This window comes from Microcebus murinus, chromosome 6 (genome assembly GCF_040939455.1).
Source record: "Microcebus murinus isolate Inina chromosome 6, M.murinus_Inina_mat1.0, whole genome shotgun sequence".
Lineage (NCBI taxonomy): Eukaryota > Metazoa > Chordata > Mammalia > Primates > Cheirogaleidae > Microcebus > Microcebus murinus.
Window position 1 is genome coordinate 34,858,067 of NC_134109.1, and position 19,059 is coordinate 34,877,125.

General features: G+C 48.9%; 1 long non-coding RNA gene across 1 annotated transcript in view; it reads right to left on the reverse strand.

Annotated features, from left to right (window-relative positions):
* Window positions 1-6,107, reverse strand: part of LOC142871375 (uncharacterized) — a 49,231-nt gene extending 43,124 nt beyond the window's left edge. The window contains exon 1 of the long non-coding RNA XR_012919624.1: window positions 5,831-6,107. This is a non-coding gene — a long non-coding RNA (uncharacterized LOC142871375). The remainder of the gene's footprint in view (window positions 1-5,830) is intronic.
* Window positions 6,108-19,059: the final 12,952 nt, after the last annotated feature.

Sequence of the window (19,059 nt, forward strand, 5' to 3'; positions counted from 1 at the left end):
TTTATAGAAGTGGGGATTTCCAGCCTGACTCGAGCTCACTTACTGACACTGTCATGGGGGGCTACCAGGACTCTGTACTGTAGGAAGGCCTCCAGGCGCGCCCCGCACAGCTGCCGCAGAGAACTGGGCCAGCCCCCGCATTGGCCACGTGCTCCTGCTTCCGGGTGTCACTCTCTCTGCTGACAGCCCCAGTCCCTGCCTCCAAAAGTCTCCCCCTCCTTCCAGGCCCACGTCAAGTGGCCGCTCCTCCAGGAAGCTTCTCCTGCCTCCTCCGGCCAGAAGTGCGCTCTCCCTCCTCTGGATGCCCGTAACACCTCGCCCTGCCCTCACTGCCACTTCCTACCCCTTCCTGACACTCTGCCATTCCATCCTGTCCTGGCCCCAGATGCAAACCCGAGCTGTGTCCTTGCTGGCTGCCCTCCATCCTCGCCCAGTCCATGCAGTTGTGACAGTAGAACTCACCTCACAGGATTAATGCTGCAGGGATTAATGAGTTATTTCACGTGGGGAGCTTCAAATCGTGCCAGGAAATGCAAGCTATCCCACTCGTGACTCGTCTTCGTTCATGTTGTTGTGGCCCAAGGTTATGGTTATTTGTGTTCACATGTTTTCTCCCCCGAGCTCCCACTGAGAGCAAGGACTACATCTTTATCACCTCATACCCTCCACGGCAGTTGGCACGATGTCGGCCGCCCACAGGACACTCACTGGATGTTTGCTGGGTGGCAGGTGGCAGAGCCTGACCTGTGTAACCACGTCCCCTCCGTCCCTCTGCTCTCCAGCCACACCGCCCCTGCAGTTCGCCCTCGATCAACCTATCACCGTCAGACTCTGTAATTATATGTTTATTTGTTGCAATTATTCATCATCTGACATCCCCACCAGGCTCTACGTTCCTTGAAGGCGGGGATCTTATTTTTTTTATCTCACTCATGTGTCCACAGAGCCTAGTACATGGTGAATAACTCCCCACAAAAGATTATCAATTAATTAGCAAACTCTAATTAATCAAAAATTGATTCATTAACTTCATTAACTTACTCTTTTTAGTTGTTTTTAGCAATTATTAGCATAATAGACTGGGTTCTGATTATTAGAGCATTCATGGTAAATGAGTGCAACTAGTAGCTAGAACTAGTTAGCAACCGATCGTGTCAGAGTCCGGGTCACTGAGTGGCTAACTGGACTGTTGCCTGCAGTCCAGAACAAGGCCGGCATTCAGTATGTGGGTTCTGCAGTCAGATGGGCCAGTATAGGACACTCTCTCTCTGATTATCTGTTTGACTGTAAACAGTAATTTTCTCATTAATTGAGACAGAGTCTTGCTCTGTTGCCCTGGCTAGAGTGCCATGGCATCAGCCTAGTTCATAGCAACCTCCAACTTCTGGGCTCAGGCGATTTCCCTGCCTCAGCATCCTGAGTAGCTGGGACTACAGGTATGCGCCACCATGCCCAGCTAATTTTTTCTATATATTTTTAGTTGGCCAATTAATTTCTTTCTATTTTTAGTAGAGATGGGGTCTCTACTAAACTCCTCTGTCAGGAGTTCTCATTAATTGACTGTAAACAGTAATTTTCTCATTTGTGAAACGGAGACAATAGTCAATGTAGCTCATAGGGTGGCAACACATGTAAGATGCTTACTCAAAAGTTAGTTACTATGATGATAATAATATTGGCTTCCAAATAACATTACAGACTAGCCTAATTAAACTTTTATGAGCTAGATCATATGCTTCAATTTTCTTATCTATAAAATGGTACACTCGAGTTCTTATTTTATAATAAAAGTGATGAGCTATTTACAAGGGAACAATAATAATGGAAATTTAGGGCCCATCCAAGTACATCCTAACCCCTGACCAGAAATACTTTTCTAGAAAATAAAGCTGCCATAGCTTTGGCTTCCTTAAGGAAAATTTAAGCAAATTTTAAATGTTCCTCATGGAAAAACTAAGATGAGTAATTCTAGAACCAGGACAAAGAAAAGGAGGGAACGGAACGACCCAGCCACACTCGTCCACCTGCTGGCCAAGAGTTTTGGTGAGGAACACTAAACATCACTGTGACCCTAAGAAAATCCAGGCCCTCGCATGATCAGCAGTGCACAAAGTCACATTCAAAATCACACAATTCAGAGGCCACATGAAATTAAAGGAACCGCTCATCTCAGCTCATAGCTCACAAAGTACATCAAAAGCTGAGGCAGAAACCCAACGAACCCATTGAAAGGGATTCAATGCAAAACTCACCAAAACATGTCTCAAAAGCACCTCCTCGGCCAGGCGAGGTGGCTCAGTCCATGCAGCTGTGACAGTAGAACTCACCTCACAGCATTGTTGCAGGGATTAATGAGTTATTTCACGTGGGGAGCTTCAAATCATGCCAGGAAATGTAAGCTGTAATCCTAGCACTCTAGGAGGCTGAGGCGGGTGGATCACTCAAGGTCAGGAGTTTGAAACCAGCCTGAGCAAGAGTGAGACCCCATCTCTACTAAAAATAGAAAGAAATTAATTGGCCAACTAAAAATATATAGAAAAAATTAGCCAGGCATGGTGACACATGCCTGTAGTCCCAGCCACTCGGGAGGCTGAGGCAGGGGGATCGCTTAAGCCCAGGAGTTGGAGGTTGCTGTGAGCTAGGCTGATGCCACAGCACTCTAGCCCAGGCAACAGAGTGAGACTCTGTCTCAAAAAAAAAAAAAAAAAAAAAAAGCACCTCCTCCCTACCTGTGTGTTGCTGTCTGGGAGACATTCCAAACCCCAAATTCTTCCTTCAGCCCCATCACCTGGGGAGGCAGGCAGACCTTCCACCTCTCCCCCCAGTCCCTCCCTGCATTGATTGATTTGTTCCTCTGTCATCCATCCCACCCCCAACCCTTTTTACCAATCCCCTTTTTTCCATTTAATAAAAGCTCCTGGACAGGGGTTGGCAAAAACTCTCCTCTCCTGGAGGATTGAATGCAGGTGGGGCAGTCCAGGTGGAGGATGGTCATTAACTTCCTGGCATCCATATCCTCCCCTTTTAGTAATTGCAAACTCTGTTTTCCTTTTCTGACTGCAGGTCATTTCAGTGCCACCGAGGCCAGAGCCAAGGAGAGCGCTCGTGACTCAGGTTGGGTGGGCCCGGCCCTCCCCCATTTGTTTACCCCGACTGGCTTCTGCCTTCTCAACTCTCTAGCTGCCAGGACTATGCCCTTTGCCAAACCTAATTCTTCAGTCTCCCCAGACTCCGTGAGCTGTCTGAAGTACGTCCAACACATTTTATCCAGTTGATCTTTGTTGTTCACAACCAGAGAACACAAGCTGACACCTAAAACTCACATATTAATAAATCTTGTCACCACCTCAGTTAGTAAGAATGTGGCTGCAGCCCTGGATGGATGAACCTAAACTTAACTGACGTAGTTTACTGCAACTCATGGCCAACACTTAGCCTTCATTTAACTTGCTTTCTGCTACCTTTGCCTGTTCTCCAACAAAACCATTTGGACACGTCCAAAATTTCTGGGGAAGGAAGGAATGATGGTTACTCATTTGTAAAACCTATATTCACCTTCAAGAGGCTGCTCAGAATAATAAGAATAACATGAAGCAAGGAGTCAAAATATTTGTCCTCTTTCATTTACTCGCCATGTGTCCTCAGCTAAATCATTTAATCTCCCTGAGCATCATTTATTGCATATGTGAAAAAGCAGATAGTAATAGGAGATCTTTCTACCTCTCAAGGTTGTCATGAGGTCCAGATATGAAAATCAAGTGAAAAAAATGCCTCGACAGTCATTAAATCTGAGCCTGTGGCCCAGGCAAAAGTTAAAGCTCATCATGGGCACTACCCTCTCCTAACCGGGTCCTCCTCTTACCTGCCCTGACGTCGCTACCGTGCCCACTCCTCACTCCTTGCTCATCTCTCACTGCCATTGCATCCATGGAAGTAAAACTGTCCTTTCTCAGCCGCCATTACAGGTCTGCGTAAACTGCACGCTCACAGGTACATAAATATCAGTAGTGCCATTCTTTTAACATGTGAGTCCTAATCAGACTGTGTCCATCCCAATTTTTGAAAAATGAATATGTATACAGTGGCCAACCCCAACCACGGCTCGTGGACTCACACTCAGGGCAGCCCGCAGGGATGGTGACAGGCCTACCCGGGTGGGTCCCCTGGGTTTATGAGAACTGAAGTTGCCTCTCCTCTTTGCCTTTTCTTTTTTTATCTTAGAAATTGAGCTGGAAGAAAAATTTTCCTCACACTGCACTCTGGGAAGTAAGAAATCATTACTCTATCGCAACTTTGCTAGAGATCTCTTGACCCAAATCTGTAATTGTGAAAGGTCTCTACTCGAATACCTGTTAGAAACAAACAGACAATATTTCAAGGAGAGGGGAGCAGTGCCTGGCAGAAAGAGGAGCTGAGGAAGAAACCCAAAAGATGTGACAGCAAAGGGGGAAGTAGGATGCTCAGGGAGTCGGGACGCAGGCCAAGAGCAGGGTCCTGTGGTCACCGCAGGGCTTATGTCTGTAGCAAGCCACGGGCTCCTCTGTCTTCTCTGCTTCACGAACTACTGAGAGCAACAGGAGCTTTGCTTGGGTGTGACCAGCAATTGCCTTCCAGGGCACTGTGCTCTGTTAATATAGTGACAGTAGCAGCTACCATTGTTGAGCTCTATGACAAAGCCCATCATGGGCACTACCTGCTTTCTAAACTCTCACAGGCAGGTACTGGGGTGGACTGCATTGTTGTTCAAGTATTCACTGCCCTTCCACGGGGAGGGTTATAATCGTCTCCCCATCGACTTGGACAGTCGTCAGTGGTACCCAGCCCCAACCTCTGCCCTGACATGACAAGGGCCCGGGCAGGTGCTGCTCCCCCAGCCAGAGTGGGACGACGCAGAGCCGCAGAGCTGGAACCAGTCCACAGGGAACATGGGGGGCGGGGAAGGGCCGCACTCTTCCTGGGCTCCGCCTCTTGCTGCTGTGCCCTTCAGCCACCTGCCTCATTTGCACCTGACCTGGCTTTGGCTCTCTACCTGCCAACAACGCCAAGGGCAGCCTCTCAGGTGGCGCCTTCCCCTTGGTTGGCTTCTCTTTAGCCCTGGCACGGTTAACCATTTCCTCTTTCTCCAAATGCTCCTGTGGCCATCTCCATGCCCTCGCCTACCCCACCTCCTCTTTGGCATTTTTCCTTCATCCCTGCCGGCAGCCTGACTTTGCAGGGGCAGCGCAGGCTTTAGAATCAGATAGACTCCAAAAGGGCAAACCCACATTCCTCCTTCCACCAGCTGTGCGGCCTTGGGCAGGTTACTACTCATCCTCTCTGAGCCCTTATTCTCAAATAGAAAACCAGAATAAAGACACCTTCCTCAGGGGCTGTCGTGCGCATTATAAATGAGCTGGCCGGAGAAGGGGAACGTGCCAGCCACACACCACCCAGACCTTGTCCTGGGAATCTTTCCTAACTCGCTTGCCCAAGTGCCGCCTTGCAACGCTTGGCCTGTCTCGTCCCTCTGGTCAGCTAATCCATAGGCTGCGAGGGACCTGTGGGGTTCTCGCTCCCAACAACCCCAACTGTAAGATCCAGAAACAATCAGTTAGATCCGCCAGCAGTTGTGTCCGCTCAACCTGCAAATCTGTCCAGAATCTGACATTTTCTCATCACCACCTCGGCTTCCGCCCTAGTGGGGACCACCGTGATCTCCCCGCTGCTCCCCCGGCCCGAGCACAGTCTGCGCCCATGCCCTGCCCCCCCCCGCCCCCCCCCCCCCGTGCGCCCCTTCCCCCACCTCCCTGTGGCCGGCAGGCGGCTTTGTGTGACCTGGCCCCGGCCTTACCTCCTGGAACTTCTCCCCTGTGCCTCTCCGTCACCACACAAGGCTCGCTGTCCCTGGCCGGCGCGCGGACACCCCTGGTGTGCCTGCCCCAGGGTCTTGGCCAGACTCTGCCCTCCAGCCGGGCGCTGCGCAGATCACGCGCCTGCTCATGCGGCTCAGGCGCCTGCTGACGCCCGGGAAGCACACAGGCCCCGGGTCAGCATCGCCCGCACCCACGCACCGCACCGCCCCGCACCCACGCCCCGCACCCACGCCCCGCACCCACGCCACACCCCTCACTCACGCACCGCCCCGCACCCACGCCCCGCCCCGCACCCACGCCACGCACCCACGCCACGCCCCTCACTCACGCACCGCCCCGCACCCACGCACCGCCCCGCACCCACGCCCCACCCCGCACCCTCACTCGGCTTCGTTTTCTTCACGGCAGGATCCCACCGCACAAGAACATCAGCTGCTGAGGGCAGGGTCCCTGCTTTGGTGTCTGCTGCATCCCCGCTGCCTGAAAACACCGCCTGACACGCTGCGGGTGCGCAGCACGTTTTTATTACACAGATAGATAATGTCGGACTCTTGAACTAAAATGCCACAGGAGGGCCATGGGGAAGCAAGGAAGGCATCCATGGCCAGCAGAGAGAAGCGGGGAAGGGACAGGCACGCTGCCTCAGAGAAAGGCCGCGACAAGAGGACGCGTGTCCCAGGAGAGACAGAAGGAGGAGCTGCCATTCCCGGCTGCCAAGGTCAAGTCCCAGGGGCCCAGCGGTTTCCTGCTCTGGGATATCATGACACCAGAGACACACTCACACCGTACAGGGGTCCTCAAACTTTTTAAACAGGGGGCCCAGTTCTCTGTCCCTCAAGCTATTGGAGAGTGCACACTGTGGGCCTGGGATGAGTCCGCTGCTAAGCAGGACAGGCAGCCGGGGCAAAAACACCCAGCGGGCCAGATAAATGTGCTAGGCGGCGGCATGTGGCCTGCGGGGCCGTAGTTTGAGGACTCCTGCCATACAGACACCACACACACACACACCACACAGCACACACACTTTACAGAAACAACTTTACAGCAACAACTGAGTCTTAACTGTCCTGTGGCCCCACAGCATGGCCTTGCATAAATACCTAACACAGATCCACGTACTCAGCAGCTGTCCTGTAGTGCGAGCTCCCTTTCTCCCATCTAACACCCAGCTGTGAGCAGTGCCCACGGTGGGGAGTCACCCCAGCCTTCACTCCCCACAGTTCTGTTTCCTGGAGAGCCCCAGCGCGAATGCCCCTGGGTGGGCTCTGCGCCCTGCCTCCCCCTCAGCCTCCCGCTCGCCCCTCCACCCACAGAGCCCCGCACGCCCCTGCTGCTCCCTGCTAAAGTGACTCCCCACCCGCTGCCCTGCCGATTTCCAGATATTGTGGTTAGAAACTTAGAAGCCATGTTTAACATCCATCTCCTTCACCCTTACGTCTGTCCACACAGCTCGTTCATTCTTTCCAAACGCTTCCTGGAGCCAACGTCTCTTTTTCCATTTCTGTGATTGGAGCCTGTAGCACTGCACCCAGGACTCCTCTCTGCCCAGAACAAGTCAGACGCCACTCACACCCCAGCAGCCCCCACACTCTCCCTCCGCAGCTTCGCCCTGCTTTGCCGCTGCATGTTTGTAACAATATTTGATTAACATCTCTCTCCCATTAGACTATAAGCTCCACAAGGGCAGTTCTCAATAAACGCTATTGAATGGATGAATAGAGCTATTTTTCCTCTCTTTGTTTCTTTTGTCTTCATCCCCAGCTATAATTTAAGTTTCCCAAAGGACAGTGCTGTGTGTTGTCACTGCTTGTACCCTCTTGACCCGGGCCCGTGCCTAGCACAGAACCAGGACCACGCTAGGTGCTCAGCGGATACGGACTTACTGATGGTTGTGTCCCTGTCAATCATTCAGATGTTGAGTTCATTTGGGGAAAGTCAAGTCCTCACCCTCTAGTGACCAGTGAGGTGACCAGGCCCTGCCAGCCCCAGGTACCCGACAAGCCGGAGCGTCAATGCTTCCTCGGTGGCCCGCCAGGCTGGCGAAGTCTCTTTCCTTTGCCTCCTGATAGGGCAGTAATTGGAAACAGCAGTCGTCGCCACGTTGCATTCCCCGGAGCACCCCGCTGGATGCTCGGAACACATGTAGCTGCGAGACCACCTGCCGGGAAGAGAATGGAAGAGTCATTTGCTGAACATGCAGGGGTGATGGCTGAGGGGACGAGCTGTTGCATAACAAATAGCTGCCCCTCTTCCCAAAAGCCCTCAATAATTTCTCCACTTGAAAAAAAAATGAGAGAGAAATACACAATTAATTTTTCATGTAGCTCAACCCACTTGGAAGCTTAGGAAGGGGCATGCATACTAAGAGCCGAACTTGAGCCGCCACAGTTGGCCCAGCCTAGACAAAGCCAAGGAGAGGGTGGGAAGGAGGAAGGGCCTGCCTGGTGAGGGCTCCCGGCGTGGAGGTGTCCACTTATTCTCTCTCATCTTCGTGGTCACTGCCACTGCCACCTCTACCATAATGGCACTGTGTGGTAGGACTCGTTGCCCTTGTTTACAGACGAGGAAACTGAGGCGAGGGGAAGCGAAGCTCCTCGGCCAAGGTCACCCAGCCCATGGGAAGCAGAACTAGAATTCCAAGTCCAGCGCTCACGCCCCCTCCACGACAGCACGTGGCACAGCCTCCCGGCAGGTATTTAGGCACACACTGGGTGACCATCTGTCTGAGAGGCTGTGGCAGGCTCTTCCTCCAGGGAGGGAGGGTGGGCTCCAGCAGAGCTGCCCAATCCAGCTTTTCCTGCACTCTCGTTAACTGTTTATCTTCCCTTCTCTGCCTTAGCCCCAAAGTGCGCAGAGCAGAGAGAGGCAGGGGAGAGCACAGGCTCTGACTCCCCTGGCGGGGTCCCTGCAAACCTTCCTCCAGCACTGCCTGGGGGGGGGCGAGCTCGGAGCCAGGCTCCCTCCCGGGCTTAGGCCCCTCTGGCACCTAACTCGCTGTGCGGCACGGGCCAGCAGCTTGCCAGCTCTGTGTTAGTTTCTTAGGGCTGCCCTGACAAGGTCCCCAAACCAGGTGGCTTAGAATGACAGAAATTTATTCTTTCACAGTTCTGGAGAGCAGAAGTCTGAAATTAAGGTGTTTTCAGAGTTGATTCCTCCTGAGGGCCCTGAGTAAGAGTCGGTTCCAGACTCTCTCCCAGCTCCCGGGGGTGCCCGCCATCTGCGGTGTCCTTGGCTTGTAGGTTCACCACGCCAATTGCCGCCTCCACCCTCACACGACATTCTCCCTGCATCTCTCTCTCTCCCCTCTTCTTACAAGGGCACCAGTCACATTGGATTACGCCCTCCCCCATTCTAGCGAGACCTTATCTTCCCTACATCCACAACAACCCTATTTCCAAGTGAGGTCACATTCTGACATCCTGAGGGATTGGGACATCAACATATCTTTTTGAGGGGACACAGTTTAACCCATAACTATCTCTGTGCCTCTGTTTTTCCTAAAGGAAGAGAATAATAGCACACACTTCATAGGGTATTTGTGAGGATTGGATAATTTAGTACATGGAAAGGGCTTAAAACAGTGGCTGGTATATACTAAGTGCTCCACAAATGTTCTTGGTGATTAATAATGTTTTCATTATAATCATCAGTGGAAGGAAAGAAATTGTTCCCTTTTTTTCTGAGACACTTGCTGAATAGACTACTTTCTTAAAGAGACAAGTGACTAGATAGTTAAATATTCAGTACCTAGGATCCTTGGTTGCATGCAACAGAAATCTCCTCAGGCTGGCATTGGCAGAAAGGAGAGAGTCAGTGCTGTAGACTGATGACTGTGTCCCTCCAAAATTCATATGTTGAAACCTACCCCCCAACATGATGGTATTTGGAGGTGGAGTCTTTGGGAGGTGACAAGGTCATGGTGGTGGAGCCTTCATGAATGGGATAAGTCCCCTTATTAAAAAAAGGAGGACTCAGAGAGAGCTTGCTTTTCCTTCTACCATGTGAGGACACAGCGAGAAGACAAGGGTCTGGGAACCAGAGGTGGGCCCTAAGCAGACACCAAAAATCTGCCAGCGCCTTGATCTTGAACTTCCCAGACTGTAGGACTATGAGAAATAAATTTCTATTGTTTATAAGCCACTCAGTATATGGTATTCTGCTGTGGCAACCTGAATGGACTAAGACACTTAGTACAAGAAAGGAATAAAAGCAAGAATCCTAAGAAGGCTTGACAACCAAGGTCTGGGGTGGTGTAGAGAACTCAGGAAGCCATGTTCTCTCATACTCACTTCACTCTTCAAATTTATTGGGGTACAAATCCTCACACCTGCATGATTTGGGGCAACTTTACCTCTGTACCTTGGTTTCCCCATGTGTAAACGGGGTGAGAATAGGGTTGTTGTGTGGGCAGATGAGTTACTGCATGAAGCATTTAGCATGGCGCGAGGCACACTTAGCACATGAGTGTTAGCTGTTAGTACTCCTCCCGTGCCCAGTTTTCCCCGTTCTGTCCATGCAGTAGCGAGCACAGCTGCTGAGCACTCCAGACTTTCTGCAAATCCTCCCTTCAAGAGAACAAGCCGGGCTGCAGCTGCATCTCTTCTTGGCAACTCTAGGTTGCTGGAGAAACCTCTCTGGCCAGCCTGGGCAGGGAGCTGGCCCTTGTGGCCATGTGGATAGGACAGGAGGCCTGGGAAAGGGAGCTGAAAGGAAGGCCGGCCCTTGTGCAAGGTCATCCCCTCCTGTTCCCAGACTCCTTTCTTCTGCCCTAGAGGCCTCCGTCAGCACCCGGTGTAAGTTTTGCCTGGACTTTTAACATCAGCCAGTTCACATCCCTCCCCACCTTCATTGGTTCCCACGACACCTGGAATAAGATCTATACGTGTTAGCCTGGTTTGCAAGTCCCTCCTAGACCCAGCCCCTGTCTGCTGCACACCTTTCCCAGGCCCCCTGCCCTTGCTGACACTCCGGCCTCTGTTTCTTAGGCACAGTAGGCTTTCAGCTTCCACAGGACCTTTGCACGTACCATTCCTGCTGCCTAGAATGCCTTTCCTCAAGATTCCCACATGGCCATATCTCTCTCACTATTTAGATCTCTGCTCAAATGCCACTCACCCCCCAGAGAGACTTCCCCTGACCTCCATAGCTGCCCCAGTTGTGCTTGGGTCCCCTCACCCTGTCTGCCTTTCTTCGTAGAAGTTATCGCTCTGATGTTATCTTGTCTTTCTATGGCTTACTTGTTTATTTTCCATCCACCCCCACAAAAGAACATCAGCCTCTTAATAGTAAAGACCATATTTACTCTGATGTCCCTGTGTCCAGAGCAAAGCCTGAGGTATCATAGATACTAATAGATTTTTTCATTCATGGAATGAACAAATCCATGAATAAATTAATTCTGTAATATGTGAGTGGTAGAGTCAGAAATTTCTCTTTGTGTTGCAATCAGTGAGCCCTTCTGATCTTGCATCACACACCCCAGCATGCCAGCGTGACATCTTTGAGCTCTGCTGGCACCATTAGCTTCTCAGATTCCCCCTGCCCCCATATTATGCAAGGTATATAAAATGTCATTTGGAAATTTGTACCAGGCATTTTTCCCATTGCCCTGGATTAACTTGTTTTATCCAACTACCAGTACTAGAGTTCTCCAGTTATAATTTTAATCATCACTAATTGAAGTTACTGAAGATCAAAGCCAAGCTAGCCTTTTCCCCCCTTTAGTCCTACACAACCATGGAAATTCTCCAGTCCTACAGTTTATAGTCTAATTTTATTATCACCCAAGGATGCAAGATGATTTATTTGTTTACATAGGTTCAGATTATTCAAATATTCCTTTATGTGCTCTGTAATAGTCACGCTTTTTCTATTGCTTTAATTGTATCTTATTAGACATCTTGGTTTTGTTTTATGCGTGTGGCCTTAGGATATGCTGATGTGTTTAAACATTCTCACACATACTTTAATCTATTGTAAGTCATTTAAACTCATTGTATCTTGTCTACAAGCTAAGAAAGCATCATGGATGGCTCTCTTGGGAAGAATGACTAAACCAAGCGAATTTTTCCTGCATCCCTTCTAGAGACAGAGAGGAGAAAGTAGAAAGCCCCTTGACTCCCAATAACGTGGTGGCCTGAAGTCCAGGTTCCCAAAAAGACCCCAGAAAGGGTTTTATAACTTTTTTTTATTACAAATATTAATTAGGCACTGGTCCTCACAGTTTGCTTTCCTTCGCTGTTTCTTGGAGTTTGGTTTGTGTTTGGTAATTTAACGTTTCCTCTTTGCGCTCCAAGTTGCTGAGTAATCCATCTGCAAAGGTAGGGAACTGAGCTAAGGGACTGCAGACAGCCCCGCCAGTCTTGGAAGGCTCTGGTGTCCCTGTCAGCATCCTCTTGTGGGACATCAGGAGCTGTCCCGTCCCTGGGAGTCCCCTTCAGCCCCCATTCCCCTCTACAGCAGAAGGCACAGCTACGGGGCTCTTCGCCCAGAGGGCCCTGGATCTCTGAATGCGTCAGAATGGAGTCGCACCCCTGGACTGTATGCAGAAATGCCTCATCTCACCAGAGAAGACCTGAAATTAATTCACCTCTTTAATGAATTGCCCAGGGAACTTCCCTTTTCCAATTTTCCTTCTGGTTTTTAAGGTTTTCTTTCCTTTCCCTTCCCTTCATTGTTCCCTCAATCCTGCCTGTGGCTGGAGCTGGTGAAATTGCTTCTTTTCCTGCTGAACCCTCAGGTTTATGGTCATTGTACAGAAGCTTCCCCGTGGTTCCTGAGCTCCCCAATCACTTCCTTCCTAATAGGAAGCAGCGGGTTTCCAGGGGTTGCATTGTCTTCTTACTAAGCCATAACATTTTCTTCCACGTGGTTTGAGAACCTATAGGCTGCTGCACGGGTCTCCCAGCAGCTAACAGCAGTTAAACCCCTACGAGTGTCCTGCTATGAGATTCTGTGTTTATGGTGACCTGTGACCACAGCTGCCAAGCCATCACCAGCTGGTGGGCGAATTTTTCAGAACATTTAAAAATACCCAGCTCCCACTACACAGCAATGAGGTGTTGATTAATATGACTAACTCTACTGCAGCCGGTAAAGGCCTTAAGAGCCGATTTGCAGATCTGCGTGGCTGACCCAGGGCCCCTCCGTAAAGCCTGAAGACAGACCATTTTGCTCTATGGAAAGAGCTGCAGGAGGAAAGAGCAAAAGCTTTATTCGTGCTCCTCGCCCTCCCACTGCCCCTGCCTGCCCCTCATACCCCAGTAGTATAGATTAGTAATTAGATCTAATGCCAAAGAAAAATAGAGATATGAATGCAGTGGTTGTTATTCAAAGACTGCCCTCCCACCTCGAAGGCAAAGCCTTTTACAAAACTGTCATTTCCTAAAATAGGAGAGGAGAACAGTTTATAAAAATGGAAAACCCGAGGCACAGATAGAAGAGAAGATAACCCAAAGGTCATATTTGGGAGTCAGGAATCGAATGAGCAACAGCCTTTGGTCTTCCCCAGAACTGTGTTGTGTGCGGCACTCTGGACAGGGACATTCTTGGAGCAGCCCCTGTAGGGCAGGCCATCACTGAGCAGGCGATGAGAGCTGCTGACTCCACGAAGCTTCGTGGCTTTGCATTTTCTCAGGGCTCTTGGGGCTGGCAGGCCCCTTCCCCAGATCGGGTCTACACTGTCAGTTTCCAAGAATTAGTCACAGACTCCTGTGTGGAGACTGAACTTCCTAGTCATCACCCAACTGTAGCTCACAACACTGACATCAGAATTATACCAAGACAGGTGACCGCAGGGGGCCCAAATGAGGACATGTGACATTTACAGATAGGAAGAGTAGGACTGCTTATGTAGATTACATCATAAAGTGGAAAGGAATTTAATTATGTTCTATTGCTTTGGCAGCAATACAAGATGATTTTTAACAAAATATTTAAGAAGGATTTTTTTTTTGCATGTTGAGTCCTAAGAGATTTATTTTCTAGAGCAGCTATCCATTCATAAACAGTTAAAAGTCAACATATATAAATACAACCTAATATTTGTCATTAAAACTGAGTAAAGTGTTGATTTTTAAAATTGCCTGCTTAATGTGCGTAAGCAATGTGTAGTGGTGTATGGAAAATAGCACTGATGCTTCGTTTTGTGGAAACTTCAACGCGGTTTTATAATGAATGGTGTAAAGTGGAGGTGGTTCAGTGTGGAGGTGTGAATCTAGGGTTTGGAGTCAATCCAGTCTCCTGGGAGCAAATCCCAATTCTACCACTCTTTAGTTATGGGACCCTGGACGGGAATGTGGCCTTTCTGAACCTTGGTTTTTTTCATATGTAAAATGGCAATAATCACCCTCTGCTTGATAGAGTGGAGGTTTAAATGGGTTAATTTATGTGATTCTTTTAGTGCCATGCCTGCCACGTGATAAGCACTTGAGAAACACTAGTGATTATTATGAAGAGGAATGCGACATATTTCAAATATGCCCATGCGAATGGAGACGGGGTGGGCAGTAGGGGAGGGAGAGTCGGAGGGAAAGCGTGAAGGATTCCCCGCTATGGGAGGCTACTGCAGTCAGAGGAGGCGATAATTCACCTAGGAAGGGTGGATGATGAAGGATAAAGATGGACATTGACTTAGAAGAAGGCGCTACTCCGCCACGTAAAGGTGAGGGAGGGAAGGAAAATGTGAGCAGCTGCTCAGACCCCTTCATGGGTGACCGAGTACTTGTGTTCCAGAGCAAACAGCATCCACTAGGGGCCAGAAAACAGCTCCGGGCACCATGTTTGGAGTTTTGAAGGCACAGTGGCCAGCTAGGCTGGCATCTCAGCTTAAGCAGAAGTACTGGTGTTCAGACTTCTCCACTTGCGGCTCATCTCAGGAGCCTGCTGCATGCACCAGCTCGCTCAGCCGGGGACGGTGAGAGCTGGGTGTCTGGGGTGGGACAGCATCTATGGCTCCCTAGTCTACAAGCGAGCCAGGGCGATGCATTACGGAGAAACTGAAGTCTGGACGAGGGTAGACCTTACTGGCGTGAGCAGGTCATGGGGTGCTCAGCTCCCATGAGGTGGGACCACGTGTCTCAGAGTTGCCCTGACTGCTCAGTCTGCAGCGGGCCTTGGCCAGAAGCAATTTCCTGCACCTTTTTTCACAATAGGAACAACTCTCACAGGAGGACCAAAACGTCAGAAATTCATCAGCTGAGACCTCCTTGCCCAGGATGCTGGCAATTATACTGACTCTGCCAGCATTTGCCACCAGGACTCTCTTTTTTTATGCTCCATGAACTCACCAACCTGCTTTATTTAGTTCCATCAATATTTTTAATCACATTGCCATCAAGTCTTGTGGACCTGACATCTAATAAATTATTTTGTGTATCTCTATGCTGTTCCCATATATATTAATTTCAAAATTTAACTCTCAGTGGAAAATTAATTTCCCTTATTTTCATAGTTTGGAGGTGGAGAGCCTTGTAGTTCCAAATACTGACAACTCCCCCCAACAACCACCATCCTAGTATCATGGGCCTCCAATTTTGGTAATTGTAGGACTAGATGGAGTTGAGCTACCAGGGGCTGCCTGGTGGAAGACTATAATCAGAGATGTAAAAGCCTCAAGTAAAAAAGCAGAAAGAAAAAATATACAGAATGAGTCAAAACAGAGAAAAGGAAACCTTGAAAACAGACATAAATCTAGAAAGAAGAATTGATTTTATGATAGATCCAAGATTTTTAAAAAACATCCTCTGCTTAGAGAAACTCAGACTTCAATCCTTCTCTACTCACTAAGCAATAGCAGCCCACATCATGCATCCATTTCTGAAAGACTCAAGAATAATGCTTGTTCTGACCCAACTACCATCAAGTGGGTTCTGCCAGGCTGAGGGCCAAGGGGCTCTTTTAGTTGAGAAGCTTTCATACTGGGGATATGGGACCCAAGAGTGGAGATGAAGCATTGCCGAGTGTCAGTGGGTTTCAGAAATTGTTTTTACCTTCCTGCTTACCCCGGGGCCTCCGAATGCTTTGGAATCACGTGGCTGTCTTGGCTAGACAGTTCTCAGCACAGAATCTCCCCACTGGGCTTCAGATATGCAGATCTTCATGCTGGCTCAGGGGTGGCACTATTGGAAGTTAGATCAGAAGATGTCAGATCAGAGCATGGATCACTGTTTTCCAGGCAAACGATGAATAGGGTGCCCAGAAAGTCCTGCACAGAAATGGCTGAGGTGTTTCTCAGGCCCAGGAGTTTCACAGGACATGTGTGGAAGACCAGAGTTCATTGATCTCCTTTCCTAATCCCTACAGGGTGGTAGAATATTAGGTATCTGCAAGGTCTAGCTTTGTGAATTCCAAAAAACTGGTCCGGGAGAAAAGGAAACAGCTACAGAGGTTGGGGGTCTATATGGCAATCAAGCTAAGGTCAAGGCCATCTTGACTAAGGCAAAGCCCCCTCTTCTTCTGCCTAAGAAAGCACGTGGGCTCTCCTGGGGTGTGCGAATGATCTAAAGGATCCTGACACAAGTTAGTCCTGGTCCTTAAGGACACCCATAGTGTTAGACTCCACAGATGAACATGCCTTCTTGGAAACAAAAGCCCAGGAACCAAATCTGTCATGTAGAAGGCCTGGAAGACTCCACACATTTTTTAAGTTTCCCATCTATACAATGAAGATAATAACAGCACATACCTCATAGGATTATTTCAAGGATGAAATGAGATCATTTCTCTAATGTGCTTAGAACAGTGTCTAGCACATTCAATAAATAAATCTCAATAAAGAGTACTCAATAAATGTCAGTGACGATGACAATGATGATGATGAAAGAGAGGAGGAGGAAGAAGGACGTGTCATACAATGCCAATTAATTCCAAATTCCCCAAGAGAATTGTCTTTTAGCACTTAGTAGGAGAAATAAACATTTTCTCCAAGGGAAACCGATGAGAACATAATGTTTTTGTCCTTGTGTTCAGGATTCTCAAAGTTAAATTTTAATCCACAGTTGCCACGCTGTTAACTCTTGTGGTTAGAATATTTTCTTTTTTCCTTTCGTTGGTCCTGGTTTCCTATTTATTACTCTTGCCTTTTATGTCCATGGTTGCAAGCTGCCTGGAATTCCTGTTGGAAGAGGTGGGACATAAACCATCAAACAAAGAGAAGACACTCCATAAAAGTTTGCTGAATTTATTGAATTGTCGAATCTTTCCACATAAACCAGACTTCTGAAAAACGAGTAAGCACAAGAGAGAGCAATAACAGAAAAACATTCTCCTTATTTTCTTGTTTATGTATCAAAATTCTACCTAGGAGAGCAATCCCATTTCTCCTATTTCCTGTAGCTGTAATGCAAATCCCTCTCTCCCGGTGTGAGGGTCTGCGGATCTGTGTGAGCGCAGATGCTTCGGGAGGCTGACAGCACAAGTTACACTCCATCTGTTCACCCTCTGCCTCGAGGCTCGTGCCATTCTTGTTGGAGTGGGCAACTCCAACAGCTAATTTCAGCCCTCTCTTTCATCATCCTTCCACCGCTGCCCTGCCCTGCCTCGTGGAGGAAAAAAGAAAGAAAAGCACCTGCATCCTCAAGGATCAAAGATCTCATTTGAAGCCACTCTCAAGGTTGCTATGGTGATGGACGATCCTGACCATCAGGGTGCGGGAGCCATCGGTGCTGAGGAAGCCGCTGGGTTTCAGACTTTGGTGTGGATGGGTGCAGAGAGAGCCGCCGAGTGCCCCGGGCTTGAGAAAATGACTATTGCAGCGCACTCTCCCCACGATGCAGAGCCTTTCCCAGGGAAGCCAGCCACACTCCACACTCAGATTCGGTGGGGGCGGCCCTTCTCGCACCCGCAGCGTGCTCCCGCAGAGTTCTTTTTCCATTATGCTCTAATGGGCCCTTCAACGGTGTGCTGAAGGAGTGAGCAATTAGTTCTGAGGGCTCTAAGTTCAGCTGTGATGCTAAGAGGAGCACAATTTCCCCTTTGATGGGCCCCTGGGAGGCTGCCTTTCCTACTGCGCCCCCAAAACGATAAGCTTCTGAGCCTGGTTCACCAGGACCGGCTTTTGCCCATTTGGGAGTGACAGTAGGGTGTTTTAGTGTGGTTGCAAATCGATGGCATCCTCCTCCAAAACCTCCTTTGCACACCTCTGTCCCCCACACAGTTGTGTGCGTCTTTCATTCTGGACTTGTAAAGTCCGTTAGAGGCGATTCACAGGGTCTAAAAACTGAGTTCTTTGTGCTGACTGTAAAAAACCACCAAGGACAACAATGCACCACAACAGAAGGTAGGCAGAGAATGTCTCACAGCCAGGGCTGCGGACCTGGTGGAAGACTGGAGATGGGCAGACCCAACATCCAGCCCCATTTCCGACAGGCTCTCCTGTGAAGTCAGGAAGGCTCACTTCTGGTTTTCCCAGCCTCCCCTTCTTGCCATGTCTACCAGGGCCTTCAGGAAGTTTTTTGTTTTTCCCAATTAAAAAAGTACTACTTGTTTGTTCTTTCTGGAGCAAAGGGAGATGTTGTTCACAGGGTACAATGTTTCAGTTCGGCAGAATAAGTTCTGGTGATCTCTTGCACGACATGGTGACTACAGTCAATAATAATGTATTGTGTATCTCCATATAGGTAAAAGAGAAAACTTTAAATGTTCTCACCACAAAGAAATGATACATAGTTTAGGTCATGGATGTGTTATTATAATTAACCTGATTTGATCATTCCACAATGTATATACATTGTGACCTCATAATTACATACAATCATTATTTGCCAATTTGCAAATAAAATAATTTTTTTTAAATCAAATCAAATCAAAGGGGCCAGGTCAGGATTCTCTTAGAGCTTCAGAAATTCTACTGGATGATGCTATGAAAAATGGAGCAATATCCCATTTCTTCTGACCAAACTATTTTGACAGGGAGGAGGAGAAAGGGATGAGAAGACAGCACAGCAGAATGACCAGGTACCCCAGCCCTGTAGGTTTCTACAGGCGTGGAGGAAAGGGCTCTTCAGTTAGCAAAATTCCCAAACGGCTCCAATGGAAGCACAATAATGAAGAGAGAAACGAGACCCTCACTTTCTTTTCGCTTTTCATATGACAAGTCTCAATTCCAACAACTCAGTCTTCGGTCCGTCTGAGATATTTCCCCCAAAGAAGGAAATCAAAGGCAGCACAAGGATAAGTTCACCTTCAAAACGACAGTGGAAGAGTTACA